Raw genomic sequence first — 8,376 nt, 5'->3', positions numbered from 1 at the left:
CAGATGTTTGTTTCTGAATTCTCTGCGGTGACTAAAACTCCCACCAAGTTAAAACTACAGCAGTGCTGCGTCCCTGCACCATCCAAAGACTCCCCACGAGACGCCGATTTGTCCAGCTCACCTCACTCTCGATGAATGAAGTGAAAGCTGAGCTTGTGTGACGTAGTCTGACTTTGCAGGACTAAATAAAACCCCTCTGAAGGACTCCTGATGCTGCTCTGTATGGGTTTGGTTTTATTTGTTATTCTGCAGCAGGAACATGAACCTTAACACAGTGAAAGCTGCTCTGAGTCTTCCTCTCACTGTCTGAGGGCCCCGCAGATCTGCCCTCAACATAACAAACACACTCATGGTGGGAGGATGGACTGTAGCGCCTTATATAAACAGATCCGGGGGGGGGTGAGACACACTGACGGAGAATCGACTCAGATTGGTACGACTGACGTTACAAGCCCAGACTCATCTGCACGAGTCAGAATGAAAACACCACACATGTGGAAATGCTGTGTGTGTGTGTGTGTGTTTAGTTAACTTGTGACCTACTAAGCAAACACAGGGATCAGCGGACGTGTCACTGTGGGGGCCAAACTGCACAGCGCTCATATCGGGGGATCAGAGTGTGTTCAGTAAAACCACTAAAATAAACCAGCAGATCTGTGTTTACAGCAGGGTAACAGAATGCATACCAACAACTCCATCCAAAAATACACTTGGTATTAAAGAAAAGATTTTTGTTTGAAATTGTTTTAGTCACAAACGATGTTGCAACAGGCATCAAGTCCGTTATAACCTTATTACAACGAGAGATGTGCAAACCACTTTGGATCCTATCGCGCTCCCGCCTTCAAATATGCTTTCAAAACTCTATTATTGCTATATTTCTTTATAACGCTGACACTACGAGGCACATGACGTGATTGTGAAATGGTAATGGATGAATCGGGAGCTAAAATGCTTTGTGAATTATTTTCTGCACAAAAACTTCGCTCCTCATTTTTAGGGCTTTCTCATGACAGTTACTTTTAGCATTAGCAGGATGAAATACGGTTTAAAATGAAAGTTTTGTAGACGTCTAGGTTACATGTAACGGTTGTTTCCGAAGGAGGTAAATTTGTTTTATTATTTAATTCCTTTAATCCAAAACACTTTTCTCTTTCAGGAGACAACATAAGCAACCTTAAACTGCATCACAACAGCGGTTAAAAGTGATTTGGAACTTTTTAACCTGTGAAGATCATTAAATCAGTGCTCACTGAGATGAGCAGGAAAGTGAGTTTTAAAAGACAGAAGTCTCAGCAGCTGGTCACGTCACAGCTGACCAACAACCTTATTAATCCACAGATATATTAGCGTTATCTGCTCCATGTTTCAGAGGATTTCCTTTAGTTTCACTAATCTGATCTGCGACCTGCTCTGAGAGGAAGCGGGACGCCCAGGCAACAGTTGGGGTTGCTCTATTCATGTGCTACTGATCTGATCTGTGCATCCAGCCGGCCACGACACCGAACACAGCAGAAACCACTGAGCTTTAAATCACTCGGCTCCAAGAGGGGTTTTTTCTGAGCGCCTCGGTGTCCCCTCAAATCTTTCATCTTGACTCATTTTAGGCCCACGACTTGTAGGGACTCTTTCCCCAAAGCCTCTGAAACTGCATTTAGACAAACAAGTCTCCGCTGAAGCCGAGACAAATTAAATTATTTGGGGGTTTTAGCAGATCGTTATGGTTCTGACCAGTGCAACCGCAGTCTGGAGGGCCACCCTCTGTGCTTTAAGACAAGGAAGAACACCAGTAAAGCAACAGTTTTAGGGGAGAGAAGGAGTGGCATTTCAGATACAAGTGATTTTCCCTTCCTTCTCTCTCTGCCAGCTGATGGAAATCCCCGGCGTCTCGCCCTCCAAGACAAATACCGACCGCATAAAGTAAACCAAAAAAAAACCCCTCCATGTTTCCTCACTTCAGCTCGTGTCACGTTAAATCTTAGTTAGTCACAGAAACATTATTTGCCTTTAACCTTCCAGCACGTTGAGACTGAAAGAGTTGTGATTTAGTAGAGGGATGTGATTCAGCGGAGAGAGATGGTGAACACAAAGATAAAATCCACAAAAGTTAGAAGGAAGTCTCCGTCAGGACGTTTGAGCGAGAGTTCAAACTTGTTAATCACCTGTTGAGATGGATATTTCTTGCAGTGTGGTGTAGAGGATTTGGGGGTTGGGATGTGGGTTTGAGTTCAGTTCATAGTAACAATGTGTGACGCCCACGGCCATTCAGCCCCCTGCTTCAGCTGTCCATCACACTGTGATGGGGTTTAGATTTAAGGTTCTCGTGGTTAGGTACCACTGAGGGTTTTTTTTTTTTTCCTGCGAATTTGGGTTTTTAGCGGCTTACTTTACTTTACAAATTAAGTTGTAAGTTTTTCTAATTAAAAACAAAACAAAGACTAAATATATATTTGAATTTAACTACTTTTAGGCAAGAAAAACAAGAAACAAATAAAGAATTCAGAAGTTCACCACCAAAACTTGACTCCTGACAGCTCAGAGAGGGAAGTCGGAAAGAAATTCTACAGAAAATAAAATCTGACAGTGAACAAAGTGTGAATGAGACAAATATTTAGACACTAGTGAGGGTTTGTTTTGGCACATGGACTCGCCACTCTGTATCTTTAAAATCCTTGCCCCGGCCTGTCTTGCTACCAAGCAGAAATGTAATTATTATTCCATGTTATTGCACGCTCAAACTAAATATGTTGTCTATATTTCTGAAGGCCAAACATTTCAAGCTGACACAGTCTGAGGTAGTGACAGGCCTGAACCTCCGCCCTCTGAAACAGCACACAGCTGCCGTCTGAGAGCTACGGCGTCTCTCTACAAAGTTACAGTGAAATGAGAAGAGGCACACTAATTGCCTTGTAAGTATTGCAGAAAGCAGCTGGAGATTAGCAATAACAGCTAATTAGCTCGGCTACAGTGGAAATCAAAGCTCGCACATGAGGATAAACACACAGTCTGGTGTTTGTCTGGCGATTATAAATCTTTATGAAGCACCGGGTTGTCACGTTCATGATTTTAAAAGCCCCGGCCTGAGAGAGAGCGAGAAGTGTTGTGTTTCAATAAGCTGCAGACTTTCCCCCTAAACACCAAACCCACGTCTCCACCGCCAGTGGCCCATAGCAACTGTTAAAACACTGTAAATATGACTTAGCTCTTTTCTTTACTCAGCTTCATTGAGCCGCACTGAGGAATACTTTCCCTCATAAACACACTGAAGTAAGTGGTTCCCCGTTACCCGGCCTCGTGCTCAACACTCAGAGAGCCTATGAAACAGATTGGAGCCTCAATAAAAAGAGCTTTTGTTGGAGCTGGAAATCGGTTCAAACACTTTTGAATAACACTTTAACGCATCGTGTTCAAAGGGGTTTGGACAGATGGGGACGGTCAGGGTGAAGATGCAGAAATTAAAATCATCAGTGAGGATAATTTCAAATAGACGCGCAGAGCAAACGTGCAATCCTGTGCCAGGGTTTTGAAACACAAAGCTTGATACTTTTTGCTGCTCCACACTGAATTAAATAAAAAAATAAGACATGTAGATCCCAGCGAAGTGCAAAAGTCATAACCGCAGCAAATATACCACACAGGAAAGATGTGCAAACTCAGACCTTCAAAGGAGAAACATTTGGCTCGTATGCGGAGGAGGGATGTGATTCAGCTGGTCGAGGAAGCTGATGTGGATTACTAATGACAAAATATCATCTTTTGTTTTTCATGGGCTGCAGCTGTGATTGAGGACAGTGAGGTCCTCTGTAGCGTTTGAATGGAGGTGTTGTTCAATAACACAAATTACACCTGGGACGTTCGGAGGAAGATTTTTAGGCTCAACTTTGACTTTTTTAGGACAAAATAAATTCTTAAATGAATTAAAGTGATGGACAATAAATAGATGTAGCTGTGATGTTGTTCATGTTCATGTTGGAGGAGAAACACGGGGGGGGGGAACTGAGATTTCTCAACATTTGTTGAGTGTTTGCAGATTTTTTCCCGGCAAGCCTAGTCGCCAAGATCAGGGACTGTCGGGCTGTGAGTGGGGGCAAATCTGCAATCGATCGGCGCTTTCCAAATGTAACATGTGTGAACCACTCAACGACGCAGTGCTGACGCATCTCCGACGCCAGAGACAGATCTAGCACGCTAAATATCTGGAGCTGTCGGCCGACTCCACATCCACACGCAGCCAATCAGAGCAGGAAGTTCCTGTTTCAATACAAAACATTTTTCACTCGCCTCCAACTCTCTATGTAGCACAGACAATCCCTGCGACCCACGTGTGCTTTTTTGAACGACTTCAAGACTCCCGTTACCAGACAGCAAGTCGTGTAGTCTGCACTAGGCATTAGCATGCTAGATGTCTGTCTGGCGTCGGTGAGTCACAATCTTTTTAAGACAAGTCAAAGTGATGATTTCCAGAATTTAAAGAAGTTTTTTTTTGCTTAACTTTACCCAGAATGTAGTTTTAACGTGCAGATTTGTTTGAATAATCAGTTCGAGAAGGTTAACAGTGATGTTGTGATTGAACAGTCCAGTCTCAAACGGAAACAGTTGTCTGACGTCCCACTCTGAACCTTTCAGTCTGTTCTTCTTGTTTATTTTTCTGTCTTGAAACTCATCCCACTCTCGGCGGCCCTTTGTCGCAGTGGCAACTCCCCCTAGCTGTCTTCAGTGGGTCTGACAACACTGAACCCACACAGGGTCATGGTGTTGCATCCACATGAAGGAGACTCCTCCCTCTCCGCCTGACTGACGAACCCAGTCTTTGTACTTTTACAAAGGGGGCCCACCTTCCGCACAATATTCCCATCGTCTCACTTCCCCCCTAAAACAAGCTCTTTGTCGCACAGAGAGGGTTCAGGGAAAATGTCATCACCGTCAGTCGTAGGCCATAAAGGTTTTCAGGTATCACTCTCTGGATTAAATTCGTTTTTCCCTCCTTTAAAACGTGACTGAGGTGGGAAACTGATCCCAGATCAAATCGTCATGCTCTCTAGTTTTGGTTGAAATTCAATCACTGTGACTTAACGATGAGTTTTAAACAGCAATGTGCAGCTGAGATTGACAAAAAGCTAATTACCACTTGACAAAACAGGCCTCAGCGCTAATATACCTTTTTATTAACTGCCACTGAGGACGATAATGTCACTTCTGTCAACAAGTGTCTGAAATCACAACTGCTTCAGTACCAAGTGAGATGATCAACAAACAAACCGTATTTTGTTATTCTTTTGTATGAAAAATGGATTTAAAGACTTCTTGAGGACATTTTTGTGTTGAGTCTTTGGTATCGGTTATTCTCGTATCTATATTTTATAAACCCTGATGTTTGAGATACACTTCCTCAAAAAGGCAGAAGCAACTTGTTCTCTGCTGGTAGTGAAGTTAAGTGAAGTGGTTGTGATGTCGTTTTAGATTCTGTTACAGTCCGATATGACGTTTATATACTGCCGGAGAACCCGGGACACTACTGGGTCAGACTGTTTTGTTTTGCTCGCCTACCTGATTTGTGTTGCTTTGCTTTACAATAATCTTGTTTCATCTTGTCAAGTCTTCCCGCTCTGTTTGGCTGTGTTGTATCTTTTAGTTTCTAACCGCGGCTCCCCGTGAGTGACCACCTCGCCACCTCTGTGGTCAGTCTGCTGCCATCAATAGAGGCCCTCTGCCTTTTAAAGTTAAATCCAGCCCCAACTGCAGAAACACTTTCTCACTCAGATATCAATCTGTTCCCACCTCCTGCTCCTGGAGCATCAGGAAGCAGCGGGAAGCAGAGGCAGGCTGCAGGATAATCTCTGTAAATCTGGGATAAACGTGGGTGTAATGACACATTTCTGACTGACGGGGGAAACTCGATCACAGCTGACAGCCAGTCGGCTACAGAAAACACACCCAGCTCAGGCGGTAACACGAGCCTAAGTGACGACGAGGGCCGACATGAAACCTCAGCAGGTGGCCTCCTGCCCCCGCTCAGACTCAGCCGGGCTATCTTGAGGTAGGAGGCCCTCCCTCTGTCAACAATCCCCTCAGCAGAGCTCGCGTTTCCACAGCAAGGGAAAAAGGCCGCAGAGCTTTCTACTGTCAGGAGGATCAATCAGTGGGATGAAGTGAGTGATGAAGCACGATTCAGGGAGCTAACAATGTTTGTCTTAGCGGACTGTTTCAGAAATTATCCAAAGCTAATCAGTCACAGTGCATCTGCTCTGAAAGCACTGCCTGTAAGGAGACTTATTCTACGACATTTGAGTGGGAAATTTTAAACTTTGCTTACTTTACATATTCAGATGTCACCATCTTGCAATAACTAGATGAAGAAGAAAAAAAAATGAGTCAGCATCTCACAATTATGAGAAATAATAAAGTAACCCTATGTCACATTCTTAGCATCTTAGCACGTAAACCAGATCCTTATCTTCTCTGTTTCTGAAAATGACATTTTAAATAAGAAAGAACAAAAGAAATAAGACTGATTTCAGCATTAAATACCAGCTAATACAGTTTTATAATATCCACCCTCACAAAATGTATCTACTCTTAATCTGAAAGTACTTATTTCCTCTGCTGTATTTGTTTTTCTAACACTGGTGTGCTGTTTTTCCTGCACAGCCTAATGTGGTTAGGAAGCTAATAGTTCTTTTAGACTAAGTGTTGCCCTGATGTGCTTTGTCTTGTAGCCATTGGTGGTGTTTGCACGTGCTAATTAGCCACCAAACCAGGCCAAGCAAGGACTGAAATAAGGTCAGGAAATATGCATATCAGTGCTGCTCTCATTTACACCATCTCTTTCTTAATAAGTCGATTCACGAGTCACAGGAAACTCATTAGACAGGACTTTTAAGATGAATGATGCTTCATGGACAGATTTTTTTCGGTCAGAGTTACGTATGGGGGAACAAAGTTGAAAGGCGCTTCGTATTTAATGTTTTGTTCTATATATGGAGCAGACTATTTCTCCTTTGAAATGGTGTGCTCGATCCCTGCACAGTTTGGAGAAAACCCTGCTCTCTCTTCCTCTGCAAATGCTTTTGTCCTGTTCTGATTTGCTGAGATGAGACGAGACGAGGTGCGAGTCAGCATTTAATTGTGCGCCGTGCTCTCATTGTGTGAGGCGGCCTCTTCTTCTTCTTCTCTCCCCGGCTAAGCACTTTATCATTACACACTGCGCTGTTTGCCGGGCATTGTGGCCCTCGCCGTCCCTATTCAGCGGCTGAATTGTGCGGGTCAGAGGTGGCCCACTTGGGATGAGATGCAGGAGGAGGGGGAGGACGGCGAGGCTTGCCTCCGGGCCTCGACAAGAGCCAGATCAATACTACACTCTGCTAAGGAGCCAGGTGTATTGTTACTGCTGTGCGTTTGTGCTTGTTGGACTACAGTGTGTTTATGTGTGCAGCTTGGACAGGCAGTCTGACATCCAGCAGACTCTTCACAGGAAGGTCACAGGTTTGATTCCTGACATTTGAATCACTCAGTAGCTCCTAAAGCATCTAAGGTTCGCCTAAAGTGGGCAAAAAGCCAAGACATGCATGTGTGAAATAACAAGAAAAATAGATTTATCTTCACTAATAGTTATTCAACAATGAAGTCAATACATGCCATTTTAAATCAAAGATGGTGCATGAATCTCTCTTCGCTCAGCTGCAGCGTGCTCTGTGCTGCCGCTGGTGGCAGGAAGCTAAATTACAATAATAGCACTGAACAAAACTGTATCTCATTTACCATTAGCACAGAGCAGCACAGTCAGGGAGCAATAAAGAAATATTCTACCACCTTACGTTTTACATGTTTGCATTTAGTTTATTAGGAAACTCCCGCACACTGTCTAACTTGTGTATATATATATATATATATATATATATATATATATAGATCTATAACCTTCATCAGGGAAACTCAATTTCGCTAATGAAGGTCTAGTATTGAAATTGCAGCCAGCTTATAAATCTATTTTTGCAAGTTAGGCAGTGTGCGGGAGCCTCTTTGCAACTTTGACCTACTCATCCCCTCTGACGCACCTGTTTGTATAGAGGCTGTTCATTAAACAGTTTGTCCACCATCTATTAAGTTTGTACTACCACTGTTTTTCCTGCACAAGCAAAGCTGAAATATGAGTTTGTGTGTATTGTAATTATTACATCTGAGCTGCCTGGATCACTCCTTTCCTCATGACCATTGTAAACATAAACAAAAGAGGAGAAGGAAGAAGAGATTCAGCCATTTTCTGGTTTTGCTAATGAGTTTAAAGGTACATAGTTAACTTTTCAGATGCAACCTGAAAACGCTACTGTGGACGCGCGTTGTTTTTGAGGCAAGCAGTAAGTGTAACGACAGAGGTGA

The sequence above is a fragment of the Micropterus dolomieu genome, linkage group LG01 (genome assembly GCF_021292245.1).
Source record: "Micropterus dolomieu isolate WLL.071019.BEF.003 ecotype Adirondacks linkage group LG01, ASM2129224v1, whole genome shotgun sequence".
In the NCBI taxonomy this organism is placed as follows: Eukaryota; Metazoa; Chordata; class Actinopteri; order Centrarchiformes; family Centrarchidae; genus Micropterus; species Micropterus dolomieu.
Note: the sequence above shows the minus strand (reverse complement) of the source record.